The sequence below is a fragment of the Dermacentor albipictus genome, chromosome 9 (genome assembly GCF_038994185.2).
Source record: "Dermacentor albipictus isolate Rhodes 1998 colony chromosome 9, USDA_Dalb.pri_finalv2, whole genome shotgun sequence".
NCBI lineage: Eukaryota > Metazoa > Arthropoda > Arachnida > Ixodida > Ixodidae > Dermacentor > Dermacentor albipictus.
In genome coordinates this window covers 105,090,958-105,110,829 of record NC_091829.1, presented here as the reverse complement: position 1 = coordinate 105,110,829, position 19,872 = coordinate 105,090,958, and the positions used below count along the sequence as shown (strand labels likewise).

At 43.8% G+C, this 19,872-nt stretch overlaps 1 long non-coding RNA gene across 1 annotated transcript; it reads left to right on the top strand.

Moving 5' to 3' along the window:
* The first annotated feature begins 938 nt into the window (after positions 1 to 938).
* Positions 939 to 11,125, top strand: LOC135907214 (uncharacterized). The gene is made up of 4 exons (XR_011508696.1): positions 939 to 1,342; positions 5,314 to 5,418; positions 8,123 to 8,267; positions 11,044 to 11,125. It is a non-coding gene; the product is annotated as an uncharacterized lncRNA (long non-coding RNA).
* Positions 11,126 to 19,872: the final 8,747 nt, after the last annotated feature.

The following is a 19,872-nucleotide window of genomic DNA, read 5'->3' as shown; positions in this document are numbered from 1 at the left end:
AAAGAAGTTTTGGATTGTTCCACAAAGTTGCGTGAAAAGCTTTCTCGCTCGGATCTCATTATTCTGGTACAGCGCTGCCGTGAGAAGCCAGTATACTGTCCGGATCCAGACTCACCCACGAGTGTTTATGTAGCTATTTTGCATTGAACACACGAATTATATGCGAGCTCAAAAGTGTAAAGAGCAAGAGACAACTGTCGAAATTAGCAGTAACCACCTTCAGTGTCCCCGGTCACCGTTGTCTATTTCTGAATTTCTTATTAAATATGTATATCGTTACAGCAAAACCGATGTTCTAGCACTCCACGATGTACCTGTCGATGGTAACAACACTTTTGCGCATACAGAGATGCGGCAGTTGACGCGGTGAAGTGAAAGCGCATCTTGGCTTTTGAAATGCAAATGTAAACAGCAACCCAGAGAGCGATTTATATTGTTAACATAGCCATGGTGAGTGCATGTTTGGCGTGGTGCGGTGTTAATGTACTTGCCTCGGAATCCTGCGTGAAAGCTTTCTTTTTTTACTTTCATTTTTTTGTATTAATAATTTTTCTTACCCTTAATGAGGTCTCTGTCAATTTTTAATCAAATATATTGATCAGAAGCTACAGAATCTTCGACTACAAGACGTCACACTACAGAGAACAGAACGACAGTCACAACGTCCCAAAATACGACAGACTGAAAATTTCCTGTTGTGTTATTCAAGTGGGTGAGACGTCTATACGGCGTATACGCATATTGCCGTCCTCTTTATTAAAAGCAACATTGCTGAAACACGTCGTACAAGACGCTGTACGACTCGCACAACATCGAAATACAACGCCGTCACCATCCATGAGATCACCGAAAGCACGGTCGCTTTCGGTGGCGGCCTACAGATGGCAGCACAGGTAGCGCCGGTAAAGTTACAGGTGATATTATTTTGCCATCTTCAGCCTTAGCTACATGTGAGTGCGCGCTGCATTGACGCCGTCCGATGCAGTTGTTTAATCGTGTGTACGCTGTGCCGAGAGTAATTGTGGTGCATTTTGTATTCATTGAGAATCACAAAACCCCTGGGACCGCGTAATGTAGCCCGCAGTATCCTTCGTGTGGTGCGCCGATGTCGAAGGTATGACCCTTCGCCACTTTCTTTGTTCCGGGCTCACGAAAAGGATCTCCTCCTCTGGCACTCTCGCATCGTATCACACTGTACGGAAGAATTTGGTGAAAATTGCGCGCTTACGTCCTGTAGTTGATCCGCAATTCAACAGTGTGTGCGCCGGAAGGACCGTTGGTGCAGTCGATGCCGCGGCACCTGTGACGCTAAAAGGAGCGTTTTCCGAGTACGCCTACAAAGGTAAGTCCGGCGCTTGCGCGCATTCTTCCTGTCTATGGTTCGTGAAGTGTGCGTTCTTGTACGTATCGCAAGATCCGTACAACAACCGAATGAGCGAACATTGTTTAACTGCGCGAGCAAACGAACCACAAAGACAGCGAGGGACAAGGACGGGCGCAGACTTGCAACTAAAGTTTATTCCACAATAAACAGAATTTTATTTTTATTTACATTTTTTTCTTTTTTTTTCTTTGTACAGTCAAAAGTCTTTAAACGATGATGTTTATTTTATGCTGTATAAAACAATTGATGTGAACCCTGCTGTAACTCTGTATGTTAACTTCAAGTGAGCCTTACGTAAACTTGTTACAGTATTGCTCACATGTTATAATTATGATCTAATATGCATATATGTGCTGTGAACGTCGCATGCTGCCAATGTAAGGGTCTTCAGGGACTCAGTCAAGCTGCCTAGAGCAGCTTTTAGCCCTGAAGACTATCCAGAATTTTCTGGTGAAATAAAGTTTGATTGATTGATTGATTGATGTACACATATAAGTACACAGCCGACATGCACCACTGCGCGTGCGCGAAAAAAGATAAACAAAGGTAAAAGAACAGTAAAACCTTGTATAAGCGAAACGCGACCTACCTACGCTCGTCAATAAACCTCATCTCACTGTGATGTAAATAAACTGAGGTGTCACTGACACATTGTTGCCCCTTCTTTCTGATGTGGTACGCCTCGAGTAGCTCTCTGGCTCGGCTATCTCGGCATCGGCACAAAATCTTCACTTCCTTCATTATCGGCTTGCACGTGCACGCCAGGCAGTGGACAGGCAGGTGCCCATTCGTTTTGTTTCTAATAGACAATTCATGTTCACGCAAGCGCACATTCACACACCTTCCTGTTTGGCCTATGTAAACTTTTCCGCATGATAGAGGTATCTGATATACTACTCCAACACAGCAATCTACGTGGGAAATGGAGTGCTTAGTTCCGCACCCTTGGAAGTTATTTTTACTGTTTCCTATGCGCGAACATAGCCTAGCGAGCTTGCCGGGAGCCGAGAACGCTATCTCAACTCCATACCGTTTCACAACCTTCTTTAAGTTGTGGGAAGTCTTGTGAACATAAGGCACGACTGTCCTTTTCTTATTTTTGCGCTCCCTTGCGTCTTCAGCGTCATTGCCTTCTGTCTTTATCTTCTTGAGCACTGCCTCCACTACTGCTGAAATGACTGATTGCGGGAAACCGGCTTCTTCCAGCCTTACAATCTGCTTGTTAAAGCTTTCCTGTATTTTGTGCGTGCAGGACTTCCTTAAGGCTGATATGAAGCACTGGGTGGCTATTGCCCGCGTTACCGTTTTTGAATGAGCCGAATCGTAGGGCAACAATTTCTTTTGGGATCTTGGGTTATACTTCCAGCACACATGGTCGTCACAGAAGCTTATAGCGTTGTCTAAAAACTGAATATTATTATCCTTTGTTAGCTCATGGGTGAATGTTAAACATTTGCCAAGGCGCTGAAAAATGTGTAGTACACCTGCGATGGCGTCGTCATATGTGTTACTGGCTTGCTTTTTTAAAAGTACAAGAAAATCGTCAACATAACGGAACACGGAAACAACCAGGTCACGATCGATCCCTTCGTTTACCGCTCTGTCAAATTCCGATAAGTAAATATTGCACAAGATAGGTGCAACGCAAGATCCTATACATATACCTTGTTTCTGCACGTAATAGTCTTCTTTAAACTGGATTAAGGTAGATTTGAGGTAAAACTCAAACAACGCTAAAAACCTATTAACAGTCAAGCCGGTAGAATTCTGAAAAGACACTTCGCCATTAACTTCAATACATTTCTGAACAGCCTGAAACAATGCAGCGTGAGGGATAGAATAAAACAAATCTTCTATGTCAATTAACACATATGACGACGCCATCGCAGGTGTACTACACATTTTTCAGCGCCTTGGCAAAGGTTTAACATTCACCCATGAGCTAACAAAGGATAATAATATTCAGTTTTTAGACAACGCTATAAGCTTCTGTGACGACCATGTGTGATGGAAGTATAACCCAAGATCCCAAAAGAAATTGTTGCCCTACGATTCGGCTCATTCAAAAACGGTAAAGTGGGCAATAGCCACCCAGTGCATCATATCAGCCTTAAGGAAGTCCTGCACGCACAAAATACAGGAAAGGTTTAACAAGCAGATTGTAAGGCTGGAAGAAGCCGGTTTCCCGCAATCAGTCATTTCAGCAGTAGTGGAGGCAGTGCTCAAGAAGATAAAGACAGAAGGCAATGACGCTGAAGACGCAAGGGAGCGCAAAAATAAGAAAAGGACAGTCGTGCATTATGTTCACAAGACTTCCCACAACTTAAAGAAGGTTGTGAAACGGTATGGAGTTGAGATAGCGTTCTCGGCTCCCGGCAAGCTCGCTAGGCTATGTTCGCGCATAGGAAACAGTAAAAATAACTTCCAAGGGTGCGGAACTAAGCACTCCATTTCCCACGTAGATTGCTGTGTTGGAGTAGTATAGCAGATACCTATATCATGCGGAAAAGTTTACATAGGCCAAACAGGAAGGTGTGTGAATGTGCGCTTGCGTGAACATGAATTGTCTATTAGAAACAAAACGAATGGCCACCTGCCTGTCCACTGCCTGGCGTGCACGTGCAAGCCGATAATGAAGGAAGTGAAGATTTTGTGCCGATGCCGAGATAGCCGAGCCAGAGAGCTACTCGAGGCGTACCACATCAGAAAGAAGGGGCAACAATGTGTCAGTGACACCTCAGTTTATTTACATCACAGTGAGATGAGGTTTATTGCCGAGCGTAGGTAGGTCGCGTTTCGCTTATACAAGGTTTTACTGTTCTTTTACCTTTGTTTATCTTTTTTCGCGCACGCGCAGTGGTGCATGTCGGCTGTGTACTTATATGTGTACATTGTGGAATAAACTTTAGTTGCAAGTCTGCGCCCGTCCTTGTCCCTCGCTGTCTTTGTGGTTCGTTTGCTCGCGCAGTTAAACAATGTTCGCTAATACCTACCAACTCGCCCAACAACAAGTTCTACTAAACCGAATGAGAATGAGTAAAGCAGCAAGAATTATAAATGTGCTTTTCAAATGGTTGTTCTTCATGTCGCAGTGCACATTTAGCAAAAAGTTCCATGGACATTGCCCTAAAACGTATTCATGTTACCAACAGCTCTATCTGTGGTTTATTTACTTTCACCTATGAAGCACGCTAGCGCGGGTGGTTCTTTGATCTAAATGGGCACAAAAATTCAAGCAAAGAAAGTTACTGTTTGTGTACATAATTTTTCATTGAGAAATGGTATAGGCATTTCTAGAAGTAGTACGTCGATGTGTCGTCTTCACAGCTAACAGCTGCGCGAGATAGCACCCGATTTCTTCGTCGACGCATGGCCAGATTTTCAGCTTGTATGGAAATTCGTCTGTTTATAGAGTGTCGTCAGATGACGTGTATTAGTGTCCTGTGTGTTTTCGTGTACTTGTAAAGGGTTCCGATCATGCTGAGAAGCCGAAATTACAAAAGCAATGTTTCTTTTTAATCGAAAAATCTTTCGCTTTTCTGTATTGTCTCTCCAGAAAAAGAGGTGGCCTGTTGTAATTTTGAGCGCATCGTCCTATGGGAGCAGTGTTTTGTTGCGCCGCATAAACAAATTAGGTTTTGGAACGCTTTTCATGTCCTAAGGAATTTTTTGAAAGTACAATTCACATTTCACGTTATACAGCTGTACGTTTGTGTGAACCTTTTCATAGTAGATTCATGTTTGCTACAGTTCGATTTACGTGTTATTTAACCGCCTGTGATGTTACGGTCAGATATTTGCACAACCAGTTGCAGCTTCATGTAACTGGTTGTATGAGACTTTTTTCAAAATATGACGTGATCTTTTTATATCACAAGTTTGCAGTTTCAGCAGGGATTACAATAAATTAAGCATTTATTATTGTTTAGGGATGGCAAGATTTTGTGAGCCAGAGGCACCTCCACATATGCACCTGCGGCACTTCTCCAGCCTCAACAGCACGGCAAAGTACCTGATGAGCATGCTGTGACAAGGTGTGTGCAAAGCAGTTGCTGCCACTTACACGAGCTGCAGATTTTGTTGGTATCATCCATGTTTGGAAACTCTCCTGAATTTTCCGTGTGTTTACAAATGTGGGCTCATTTTACATTTTTATGAATGTCACTTTAGAAAGACAATGAAGTTGTGTTGGTTAAGATATTTTAAAGCTGTTGAGAGATTAAGGGCATGACATTGTTAAAATGCATGTAAAAATTAATTGTAATGGTACTTGTGATGGTTTATTATTAGCGATGCAATATCTCTAACGAGAACATCAGAGGGGCACTTGCTTTAGGGAAGTTTGGGCAGATAAATTCATGAAGCAGCGTAAAGCGGCAGCAGCAAACACGCTGAAAAAGCTCTGTAATCTAAAGAAAAAACTAAGTTGTCAGTTACTGGTTACAAGTTCGCTGCTGCTTTTTGTGCTGCACGACAAGTTAAATAATGGTTGATAATGTGTGTGTGACGTAATAGTTCTGCGCAAACACACGAGGTGGAGAGAAGTAATTATTAAAGCTAAAATCAGACATCCGCCCGCTCGTAGCATTTGCTACAAAGGAAACCCATATGTGTTCCTCAAAAGGAAAGCCGCACAGTTGAAGAAAAATTCGTCCTGGTCCGGGACTACCACCTTTCCGAGGCAGCCACTGTACCATCTGAGATAACCAGGTGGCTAGCACATGGCAGGGCGAAGTCGAATTAGTTGACAACACGAAGCAAAGACAAGGGTTTGACGTAATATTTTTTTCCCCTTTATTAATTACCTCTCTACACCTCGCGCGTTTCCGCAGAACTATTACGTCAGACTCTTGCCTTTGCTTCATGTTGTCGAAAAATTCGAATTCGCCCGGCCATCTGCTAGCCGCCTGGTTATCTTAGATTGTAAAGCGGCTGTCCCGGAAAGACGGTGGTCCCGGGTTTGAGTCCCGGACCGGGACGGTTTCTTTTTTTCAACTGTGAGGCTTTCCTTTCGAGGAATCCGTACGGGTTTCTTTTGTAGCAATTGCTACGAGTGGGTGGATGTGCGATTTTCCCTTTATTAATAATGTGTGTGTGTATGCAACAATGGGGGTGCTGAGAGCAAGCTTTAAAATAATGTGTGTTATGTCCCCAACAAAGAATTTAGTGTCTGCAGAATTTTTACAAAATATTATGTTCACAGGTTGGCAGGTATGACATAATGTACAACAATAATGTACAACACTTTTGCTGTAGATGCCATATTCATAACGTCCATTTTCTGTCTACTTGAATCGTATATTTAGAATTTGGCCCACCTTCAGTTTGATCAAGGTTCATAGGTAGCCCCCTCTGAAATAAATATAATTAGGGGCTATTGTAGATAAGCATGATATACCTACTCACTGTATTGTGACATATATTTTTAGGGACTGTGTTGTGAGGCATGCATATCCTTTTACCTGTATGTCTTGCAGCAGGTTGCCCGACAATAGCATAAATGCTCTGCCCACCTTTTTATTATGCTTTCATGTAGACTTCTAACATCTGTGCCCACATAGACTCCATGTTCTTAATTACATTTCTCCAAGTATTCACTGTTGTGCATTACGTTATTGTGTTACATTACTGTGCATTACATGTTTTCTTTAATTTTGGAGGGGGTATTCATTTCTATAATAGTACAGAGAATAGGACTTCAAAACAAAAAACCACGAAAGGTAGCTTAAAAGTGAATGATGCTTGGAATTCTACATTCCATCCCCTAAAGCGCTACCAGTAGTAAAACATTCCTAATTGTCTTTTTTATAAGCTAGCTGCCAGATACATAGTCCCATTATGAGAGTATGTTATTTTTTTTTTCTTTGGTCTGACTTGTTTTGTTGAATGTTCTCCTTGTTAGTTCAGAATTTGTTTTCTTGCCACCTCATGCAATACTCCAACTGGAGCCTATGAGCTATGTGTACAATAAATAAGTAAATTCCTAAAGCTGCAACAAACCATGCAGCATAGCATTTAAATGTTGCCAGTTTATAATGCTTCTCGAGTGCAGCGCAGCATGGAGCTTGAGGCTGATCTCTTCATATGTAAAAAAAAAAATGCAGGTTATGAAAATGTGGTCCTACAAACTGCTGGTTTACGCATGTCAGTCAGCCTGTTGCAGTGGTCACAAGTGAGAATGTAACCAAAAGCTGGGCGTGCTCGGCCATTTTGCATATGGCACAAGATAAAGCTTCACCTCTGCTATTGCTTCTCTTATAATAATGGCCTCCGAGTATACACGCCGAGCTATGCTTCTGGGGACACTTATTAGTTAACCTTACCAGGTAATACCATTAGCCTTATGGGTGCTATAATGTTGCAGTGCCTGCAGGATGGCCAGCATTACAATACACATTAAAATTATTGTACAAGTCATGAAATGGTATCGGGATTGGCCCACCAAGTGACACCCTTTACTTACACTTTACCTGGGATCAGCCCAGCTCACTCAGTCAGGGAGACACCCATGCATAAGGGGAGGGGTGTAGCAAATAGAGGGCGTTCGATTAATCTTTCTCACATAGATAGCTCATACAAATAATCATTCTTAAATTGGATGCTTTGTTGCTCAAAGTGAAGTTACTTATGTGCATAATGTCAGCAATGCGATCCTATTTATGCCTAACGAAAGTTGCTTTGTTCAGTGTCACTTTTTATATTGTTTCGCTTGTGATTCTAAGCTCACTTGTTTTATAGCTGCTATAGGTATGGCTGGACCTGGAGAAGACGTGTAAGCAGACCATGCTGTGTTGCTGATCTGCGCTGGTCTCCACATCCAAGTTCGTCTCGCGACAGTTGGGCGCCATTGTGCCTTGCTTCATTGACAAGGTGATATAATATGGTGAGCTTGTACTTCAATATCGGTATTGAAAATTATGTTAAGGAAAAAAGACGAGGATTGGTCTTTATGATAGATACACTCATGTTCTTTCTTTAAGGTGTTCTTTTGACGCTGTTCTGCATTGACATATTTTTAGAGAATTATGACAGTCCTTTATTGCAAAGTGCCATGGCGCTAGTTTATGCGTTAAACTAGCACTCTTTCACCAAAAAAAGCCGTATTTAGCACACAATTCACAAGGAAAGAAAGGAGGCAACAGGACAGAGTGCTACTAACAGTTCAGTATTATAGCTCGCACAGTAATATTGTGCAAAAGGTGAAAGGGGGAGAATAGATCTGAATACATATTGTTCGCACAGAAACGAAAAGGATGCATCACATGGTGAGTGTGACATTTGTTTTACAATGATAAGAGCAGTCTCACTGTCTAGTAATTCTCTGCATGGGGAGCTAGTGCTAGGTTCCTCGTCATACATATAAGAAAAGTCTTGGATATCTCTCCAGCGCTTTTGTCTTTATATTTTGTCACGATCAAGCAGCTTTCAAACATAGGTACATGTGCACCGAGAGTAGTGCACTACCACTGCTAACTGACCCACACATCAAGTTTCCTTGGTCACCCTGCCAGTCATTTATACATTGGCCGGTTTATCCGATGTAGCCTCTACTGCACGAAATGGTATGTGATAGACACTGCACCTGTGTACTGTACGTGCTTTCTTACATTATTTTTTTCAGAGATAGTGATGCAGGTCTTTTCATTATTTACATGCCTACACAACAAACGAAGCATTATCTGTGCTTAGAAAGAATTGTAGGAAAATCCAGCATGAGGCAACTGTTCTCAGCACGAAACAAACTTGATTCGTTGGTTTTCGTTCATTATTGCGATCACACTAAGGCAGACAAGCTTGTAGGCTGTGCTTCTGCAATTTGTACAGCACACTGACAGCACTGGTGTGGGCCTCATCTGTGGGCTGACTGATGGCACCTTCTACGGCGCAGACCACTTGTGTTGGGCGAGGCACCAATGTTGACGGTTGTTCCCTTGTGCAAAACAGCAGTCCTAGGTTTAGAGTAGCTGTAGGAAGACAAGGTAAACATAACTTCCATGGCTTGAGTGGGCTCATTTCTCTTGGGGCATCTAGCTTTCTTTCTTGCAACTGTGCAGAGTTGGTTCCCTAGAGTCAGCGTGAAAATGGCATAGAGTTGTGCATTCGGGAACTCCTTAACAATGATCTGCCGTAATTAGGGCCTTGCGAAAATGCACTGTCGGCCAAGTGGTAGAAGGTGCATTATTCAGCCACAGATTTCCTGTTGGCATGATTGCACTCGTGCTGTCAGTAATTTCTTGGCTTGCCGAATTATCTTGAGGCACCACGCTGATGATGCTACCGATGTCTTCGTGTGCAGATTTTCAGGATGAGGTTTTTTGCTTTGCAAATGTTGAAAGGTAGGTGGTGCTTACAGGTAGCTATTCTAAATATTAGTGAAATGAATTGGCCCATCTTGCTTCGTCAAACATCGTCACGCCGACATGAGTTGCACAAACAAAAAACCTGGCATACTTGCAGCGTCGTGCAAGAAGAAACAAACAAATCAGCTGCTGGATTGTCTTGACATCGCATACTAAGCTGAGACCGGAACTGCTGTAGCTACAAACCAGGCAGAAACGATGATGATGAGCAGGGATTTGCAGTAGCGCCACTTTGTGGGGCACCAAGGAGGCTCTGTTCAAAACAAAAATGGCGTTCAGCAAGTAGAACCATGCAACGGTGAGAGTCGGTGCATGGTGCTCTCGATCAAGTTGGCTCAAGGAGTGTCCGAAAAATCAGACGAGAGGTTGCAAGGCGTCCGAATTTTCGGAAGTTGTTATATATTATGGTCCATGGGGAGAATGGCGGTGCCGTGAAGCAGACCGAGTAATCATGTCTGGAAAATCAGTCGGCGACTGTACCTATACCTATGTGTCTATGTATACCTAGGTGCAACAGTGTTTGCTATGATCTGTGCCAGAATTGCTGTTGCCCGTAGATGCCCAACATGTCGGGTGTCAAATTGTAAAATACCTTGCAAAAGTGATCTACGGAAAAATACCGCTTCTGCTATATTTCGCTTTTGCAAGAAATTTAGCGGCTGCTGGCACCTACCTTAAAAGGCTTTATATGGTCTTCGCATGGCCAGGGCCTTCTACTTTTGTGAGTTTGATTATCTCGAAATTTACCCCGGTTTTTATAACTTCAAGTGGGCGGGATCCCTAGTCTCCTTTAACGTGTAGCCAATAGACCTTACGTAGGGGTTTTGGCATTTCCCTGCCATTTTAATGCAGCCATTGTGGCTGGGATTCAATCCCATGCCCTCTGTCTGAGCAGCGCAATGTCAAAGCCAGTACACTACGGTATTTTGCTGGCAGAAGGGTTTAGTTTCTGAATAATTTATTATCTCAACCTGTCGGTGTTGCTTTTGAAGCTATTTCATGTTTGTATTCTGTTGCTTCAATACTAGTAATTATTGTTAATCAAACGATGTGTCCATCTTTTTCCTATAAGACTTGCTTCAATCGCCTGCTAATTATGACAGCTTATTCTTCCACAGTAATCCATGTTCCCTTGAAACCTAGGCAGTGCATGAAACCACATATTTTTCAATAAGATGTATTCGTTATCTTCTATGACCGGAATGCTGAACCTTTCTTATCTGTGAGAACATAGGCAAATTTGCCTATGTGCTAACCTGTTGCATGAGTCAAGATAAATTATTGGCTTTACATTTTCAGGTGCCCTGCTCGCTCTCACCCAAGCAACCCACTCCAGCGGTCTTCTCTCGGCAGACTGGATGCATCGAAATACCGTTAGAAGCTCCAATAAACAGTGCTTGAGACATTTATGACATGCTTTTATTTAAGCCGGAGGACTTCAGGCTTAATGAAAGCTCAAGTGGGTGTACAGAAATACCTACGTAAAGTATACTTGTCTTTTTCACTTACAAGTACATGCCAATACTTTGCCTGACATTTTTCACCCCAAAATTACACTTTACTGTGGATTTGTGAACAAACCATTACAGCAAGAAGCACTGCATTAGGACGAGTACAAGTAATCGAACATATACTAAACTAGCAAGAATTACATTTGCATACTTGTAGTAAATATGAAAAGGAGGTACAATCTTCTTCAGGGTGCATTTTCTTGTAGGTCATACATAGAGAACGTACTCGCGGGTCATACAAAACTTGTTCATAATGTATCACATCAGTGTTGGTAGTGCTAATCAAATTACGCCAAAAATTGTGTTCATCTTCGTATCAAGCAATGTACCAGGCAAACCTACATATGAAAGTGGCTTCTTGTTGCGAACCTAATGCAGATCTACTTCTCTTCAATGCTGATCGCAAATACACAAGTGCACAAAATAGGTGTAAAGAGTAAATATATTAAGCAACATCAATCCATTCTGAAAGGACCTGGTATGAATGTAGCAAAAAATAGGTCTGAACAGGGGCAAACAGGTCTGGGTTAGATAGGACGGGATTAAACGGGTCAGGATTAAACAGGATTTAAACGGGTCAGGTTTGAACAGGAATAAACGGGATTTAAACAGGTCAGGACTGAACAGGATCAAACGGGGTCCCGTTCCATAACCCTATTCGATGAAACCCGTTTGAAAACAAATAGGATTTTCTAGTAGGGATATGATCAGGCACATAGCATAGGATTGCACTTTCTTAATTCATGCCAGAACGACGACCACTAGCGTCCTTCTCCAACAAGGTCAGCATCCATCATGCCTCCTTACCATCGGGCTTCACACCCTCAGTATGTTCAACCTCAGCTTTGTGGTGTTTAAAACAACCTCATGTGCATCTTACGGTTCCAGGGAGAAGAAGGAAGACCGACCTGCATACCTTGGCCTTGAAGCAAGCAGCTCTGGATTGTTTGCACACTTTCTCTTTCTACTTTGATCGAGTCCACATATATACCGATGGTTCTTCCACTCAGACCAGCTCCACCAGCGCAGTGGTTATACCATCACGATCACTAAGCATCCAGTACAAGATTTCTCACTTGGCAACATCGACCGGTTCGGAGCTTGTTGCCCTCCGTGGTGCCGTTGATTATATTAATACCCAAACGCCTAATCGATGGGCAATATTCTGCGATTCAAAGGCGGCCTTACAATGTCTTCTGTCATCTCTTCGTCGCGGGTCATGTGAACAACTCGTGTCGGAGATACGAGAAATGCACCATCACATGATCATGAAAGGACACGACGTCGTGTTTCAGTGGCTGCCTGGTCATTGCGCTATCTCCGGCAACGGCCTCCCTGACGAAGCTGCTAGGAAAGCCCACGAAGGAGCAACCCTTGTTTCTATACCTTTATCGTGGACTGACGCAGCCCAACACTTAGGCAAGCTAGCGCACTCTTTTGACATGGGAAAAGTGTCACACACATGAATTCATTCAAAATCGATTGCATTCCCTCGATTCCTCTATGCAACTACGGCTGTTACCAGGTCTTCCGCGAAATGAGGAAACAGTGCTGTGCCGCTTACGTTTGGGCGTCACATTCACCAATGCATATGCATTTTTTATTGGAATGGCTGATAGCGCCGAGTGCAATGCCTGCGGTGTAGAGGAAACCATAAACACCTGTGCTACTGCCCATCTTTTGAAGATGAAAGGCACGACCTCTGCACAGCTCTCAATCAGGTAGATGGAAAGCCGTTGACCTTGAACAAGATCTTGGGACCATGGCCTCGGTTATCGCAGCTACAAAAGGCCACAAAAGCGCTGCTGCGATATTTCAAAGATACCGGATTGAATCAGCGTCTGTGATCCGGACTGAGTGACCGACTGATATTCTTTCCGTCCCCCTTTCCCTATCCCCAGTGTAGGGTAGCCAACCGGGCTGAGTCCTGGTTAACCTCCGTACCTTTCATTTATCAGTTTGTCTCTCTCTTCTTAATTCATGCCCTTTTTTTAATTGCACAGAAGCTACTGCACTGAAATAGTATACTAGTACATACTTAAAAAGCACATTTTGATACTACGATAATAATCAGTCATTCAAATTTTTATTCTAGTGCCCAGGAACAGCTAGAGAGCCTTTGTACTGGTGCATTTAACGAGCACTGTGCGAGGCAAAATGTACAGAAAACATGAATGTAGTAGACAAAAAATGGAAGATAGAGAAACAAATAGGGAAAAAAGGAAACGCGGAAAAGTAAAAGGGAGTTAATTTTACGTGATTATCTACAGATACACAAAACACAGGAAATGAACTCTGAAGTATGTTTCGGAGTCAAGTCTTATTAGCACAATCTTGCAACAAGCCCAGGCAACGAATGTGGAATGCTACCTGGTATACTGTTGCGGCACCAGCAAATGCATATGATCAAGAAGCTTTAAGGTATGTATAATGTCATGGACCACCTTATACAGGAACAAAAGGTGCGAATAATTAAGACTTGAATGTAGAGGTGCGAGTTGAAGTATATTTGAGAAGGCTCAACTGTGGTCGCCAGAATCGCAAAAGTGGTGCTTTAAGAAAGATATCAAATAATTGTGGATGCATTCAATAAGGTCAGAATTAGATTTGCTCATTTCACCCCCCTCCTACAGAGGCATACTCTATAGTTGGAGGCAAACAGCAGAATTTCAGAAACACAACATGTGAGTGGAAATCATGCAATTCCAAGAGCGTGAAGGGCATCTTGTGTAATTATCTATGTGAAGAGAAGCTTAGCATTTTGTCGAAGTACACACCAAGATCTTTCTTTCATCGACCCTAAGGAGTGGAGCATCACGTAGGGTGTGTGCAAATTTCACATGGTGCATTTTGTGCACATAACTTAATGCAATAGTGTTGGAAGCATTTAGGAGTGCTTATTGTGTCTGCACCAGTTTGAGAGTGAAAAAATGTCTATTTGCAAGTCGATGCAGTGGTGAACACTGTTGACAGTGTGAAATAGTTTTAAGCTGTCGGCGCACAAAGTCATGCTGTTCATTTATTAAAATGCTCTTAGCACTAACAGAAAGCGAGGAATCCCATATCGATTCAAACACCTGACGCACTGAAGAGGACAGATATAGGTCGGCAGTTAGTAACCGCACATCTAGCACCTGATTTGTGCATGGCCAATGTTCTTGCTACCTTCCGAGTGCTAGAAAAAGTACTAGACTTTAGGGAACTATTTAAGATGCTTGTGAGAAAGAGGATCAAGTATGCTTCCATACGTCTTAATCCTTTCAGACACCACTTTATCCCGTTGATTAAAAAGTTGCTTTCACCACATCTCTTGCATCCTCAGAATCGTAGAAAGTGTAGAGCTGTAGCAAATACTAAGAATTTTCAATTGTTTAGCGAGTTCTGTCAAGTTTACAAAATTTCGACTCCATGCGAAAACTGACTACAGGAACACAAAGTATGAGAACATGTCCTATTTCGTGTTTTGAAAAGCTTGAAAAGCACTTATCCAGCGACTTGACAATTATGCCTGCTGCACGACATTGTAAAAAAACAATGAAAGAAGTGAACCCGCTACATACAACATACTGACACAGAGTAACAACACCCAGCCGTCTACCTTCCCACTCATTTTGTTAAAACATTCTGCACGTTATTCCAAATTGCAGCACAATTCCAATGAGTGTTTCAAGATGTATGAAACACATTTTAAATACCATTACTTTCATCAGTGCTTTTGCTATTGATGCACGCTCCTGCTGTGGCCAATTGTGTAGACAGCGTCTCAAAGGGTTAAGCTCTGTGGACGAAATACCATCAACACCACAAGAAAGCGAAAGTTTAAGGCAAAGTTTAAGGCACTTCATATACTTGGAAACAAGGTTTTCCTATTGATTGTTAGCATACACTGGGCCAGACTGAGAAGGAAGGTAACTTAAAGCATATTTCACACCATATAGCAAACAGAAATGTTCTGCAAAGGCATCAGCACTCTTTTTAGTAGAGAGAGCCAACAAAGCTCCAGAAATATTTTGAAATATGTGTCACGCTGGCTTCAACACAATCAATGTGGTCCAAGTGATGATTCTAATAATAATAATAATAATAATAATAATAATAATAATAATAATAATAATAATAATAATCTTAGTGGTAACTTGGCACCCTAGACTAAAAAGAAGGCTGATGCCTGTATGTTAGAGCATCTGATAACCAGCCATCTAGAGCAGGAATTTGCAGGATGCAGAAGACACTTCCTTCCTCTCCACGTGCACACACACTTGCTCAATAACACAGCACGGCACACACGCACACATAGGAGTGCAAATTCAGTCTGGTTCCAAGGAAGGAGAATCCAAATCGCCAGGGGGGTGGAGCGAAAGCTCTGCATGCCAGATATAATCATGGAGTTGTGGTGTCGGGCCATAGAGGGGCGATGAGGGCTCAGGCTGTGCTGACCGCTTGTTCAGACGAACTGAAGAAAGATTAGTGCTGTCCAGAGAGTCGTCAAGCACCCTGCTGTATAGACTAGTGCAATGTTGCAATGGTATTGCAGGGTGTGCTACTTGAGGGGTTTGAGGCAATACTCTAAGGCTGGCATGAGCTTGTGACAACCGAAAAGACGGGAGTAAAGGGTGTGTATTGTCCGGCGCTGAACAAGCTTCAGTTTGTTAGCGTCGCGAGTTTGGTAGTGGAGCTATACTGATGAGCAGTACTCAAATCGTGACAGAATGATAGAAGTGTAGAGTGCTCGGAAAACCTTAGGTCATCAGGGAAGGGAGACACGGGACACAAACCCAAGAATGGGCCGGTGCTTACATACAATGCTGGTGACATGTGCAGAAAAGTTGGGAGAACAGCTTAATGTTACATCCACAATGAAAAGGGCCCGAACAGTCTTTATAGAGGCGCCTCCAAGGAAGAAGGTTGGACGTGCAGCAGTTTCGTTGTGGCTAATACGCATCGCAGCACTTTTTACGGTGCTACTACAAAGTTTTATATTGTAGGCCCAGTCGTTCACCCTTATGGAATGTCTTTATTGTAAGCACATAAGCTGTTCATGGGCATATTGTTGTTGTGGAAGTGTTAACTGGTTAATCAAACACATTCTGCGCAGATGCACTAGTAACTTAGTTTTGAGTAGATCTATGTCCTGACTGCAATTTATAGTATCGCAGCAAGAAACATTTTAGTAGAAGCTGAAGGGATTTCAGCAGTTTAAGCATACCGACTTCACAAAACACTGATGACACCTTTTTACGTTCCCCACAATGCACTCACACCATCTAGACTTTTTATAAGCAAAAAGTGAGATAAAAAATCAATTACAGTTTCATTGACTCAGTACTTGCTGCTTGTGAAGCGGGCACCGAAGTAATCGTGGTATACCCTGCTACATGCATAGGTGTTGCATGATGCAGGTCCTGCTAGGCACTGGACACAAGGCACGCGTTGCAAACAGATAATTTTATTTTGCAGTGCTCAACTATAAGGACACATTGACTGAAACATGACTGCGTTGTCACGTATGCCTCAGTGCGTCAGTGTTCTTGATTGCTACACGAGCGAATTATCCCCTACTAGCCCAAAAGACGGACGCACTTGAAAGAAGTGAGTCAATGAGTACAGTGAACTTGTACTGAACTGGATTCACATTCCGAATAGAAGAGCGCAGTGTCAGCTGAAACAGGCGGCGCGGCTGGTTATGTAAGTACTTCCAATAGTTCGGCTACTAGTGTATTTCGCTTTCGGAAGTTATCTTTACCACTGGAAACAGCACAGAGCTTGCCCGTGAAACTTGAGTCAACCGACACCACACGAAACGCGCCGCGGTTGACCGACCCAACTTCCACACGAATCATTCACCAGATCACACATCACACGAACTCAGGAGTGCAATATTTCAAGTCACTGCAGCAACAAACGGACCTGAAAATTCACTTCCTTCGACAGAGTTTCTTAGCTGGCCTCGTTCACTCGCCAGTTACGAACTCGATGGACCCGCTAGGCCTACGCGTAACGTAAACAACATCGGCCATAGGCGAGTGCCGATTATCCAAACTTCGGAACTCATAAACATGTTTCCATTCGTTTTGAGCACAACAAAATACACATACAACAAGCACAGACGTTGCGGTAATCGTGATTCGGTTGGCTGTTTTAGCAGACGATCGCACTGAGCCCGGCGGAACCCAGTGGGCAGGTTGGATTAGTCGGCGTCGTTCGAAGTCTCTTCGGATCCACGTCGCACTGCCACAACCCACGGTCGTCGGTCGTGTCGTCGTCGGCATACTATTACAACACTGTCTTTCAGGAACACTGTCGCGCGCGTCGTACGCCCAAGGAGCTCGGACGATCGTTGGTGCCGGCGCCTTCGTACGGGCGGCCATCATAGGCCTAGCAGCCGTAGGCTCCGCAGCCTCCGATTGGTTCACGCCTGCGACAAGTCGTAGCCTCTCATTGGTGCACGCCGGCACAGCTTCGCCGCGCGTCGGCAAACTTCTAGCATCGGCAGTAGACATAATCGCTGCGCGACGTTCCGCTTCGCCGTGTTCCCGACCGACGCTTTTGACGAATTTCACTCTTCGGCGCGCCGAAGCTTTCCGGCGCGTGTCAGTGGTTGGGGCATTATGCAATGGGAAAAGTGTCCTTGCTGTGACGTCAAAATTGTGCTTAACCTTTAATGGCGCAAATAATACCCGATGCGATGGGGCTTAGCCGATGCTGGTTATTCTGAGAGGCTGTTGACTCATGAACCTCCGAAATATTGTTGATGGACACAGGTACGCATGCATATGTTTTGTGGGATGTTTGTCGGATGGTTTGTGGGCAGGCCTGGGCATTGCGTATGAAATGCTTCGACAAGAGCAATGAAACAAGATTATCTAGCTAAACATTTCAATAAATCGCCGTATAGAAAGTGCCAGATAAATCAAATGTAGCACGAACCATCTCACAATTACTCTCGACAGTAATCTCTTAGCATTGACTCAACATGGGGACACAACATATTGCCACCATGGAAACGAGTTATTGACCAGGAATGGACTGAAGCAAGGCCCCTCTTTCCTGGCACCCTAAATAGGCTCGGTGTCATTTACAGCTGCAACCACGACGCCTGCCAATGGCCGTCGAAATGGCTGTCACGGTGGTGCGTGGGACCGCTGTGAAACTCGCCATACGGCATCGGTACTCCTCTCTCACGCTTATTTCTCGATGCGGTGCGCCATCTTGTGGCACTGGTGGGAAGTCCACGCATGTCTTGATAAACGAGAATCATAGACCTCCGGTGTCTGCGAATGTAGAGAAGTGTGCGCTTGGTTGACCATAAAGTATGTTTCACATACTCAGTTATCCAACTTGGCGAGAGGTCTTATTTAAGAGTGCCAAGTGCGCAATCGAATTACGGCGCAGCTCCCAGACTCCTTGGCCTAAAAGGGGTTCACTGAAAAGCGGCCCATTCCCAATTCATTTTTGACGCAGACTGCTAATGCATCGGGTTGCTGTCCTTGAGGAACCGTTAAAACGTGGGCTTGTTCCTCTCACGATTTGAGAAATATAAGGGATATTTTATCTGTGTAGGGTGTCTTATCTGCGTAGAGTGTTTTATCTGTGTGGCTCCTCGGCGCCCGAGCGGCGCCGAGGAGCCACTTCACCGGTATCACCGGTGTGGTAGTTGGAACCACTGGCGGCTGCAACGACTCCTGGGGTTATAAAATCCCGAACTAAGTGATGCCGGTCAGAGATGACGACGACAGCGAGCAGAGGCGTGCTCCCTTCCTCGCCGCGTGCTTTAGTGCGAGTCAGTTATGCTCCCGGCCTCTGAGCCGTTCATGTAACTCCCTTGTGCACACTGCATACAAATGTTTTGTTTAATCGCCGTCGCCTTGGATCCTCCTTTGCAACAGTGGCGGAAGTGTTGAGACGCCTCCGTCACAACAACACATACCCAGTACTCCAAGTCGTCCTTGAAGAATTTCTTCAAACAGAACTGCCTTCGCAGTCCTGCATGTACCGTGGCCCAAGTCGGCGGGAAAGATGTCCGTTCAAATGCGAGACCTTTGTTCACATTGCCACACTCAGTAAACAAAGTTGGTCTGGTTGTTCAACCCAATTACCTCAGCACAGCAGCCCGATACGCTACCCATTTGATTACTGGCTGCCGAGTGACCCTGGTCGATGCGAAAATTGTAAGATACAAGCATGCAACAAAAGAAAACAGATAACCCATGAAAAGGGCGTTCAGTACTAAACGAATGATGCCTCATCAAAAAGCTACTACAGAGCTCTTCCTCCGACGAGTGTCGATAGCAATGCGAAAAACATTTGGCCAATCTAGCGACACTTTTGATGCTGCATTTATATAAGAACTGCCATGGGCATTCTGGTACTTGTGCAGCTTTAACTATATGCGAATTGCACTTTCTCTGCCATCGGCCCACTTTGCTGGTGCAGTCGCTTGCCAAGGTCAGCCGTGAGCATGATGGGATGACGATAATTTGGTGACATGTGATGGCGATTCTCAATTGTAGACAATGATATAGCGAGGACATGGTAACAACTACATGAAGACCATGGTATGATGATGAGTGTACAAAGACGAGGGTATGAAGAAAAGCATATTACGACGCTGGAATAA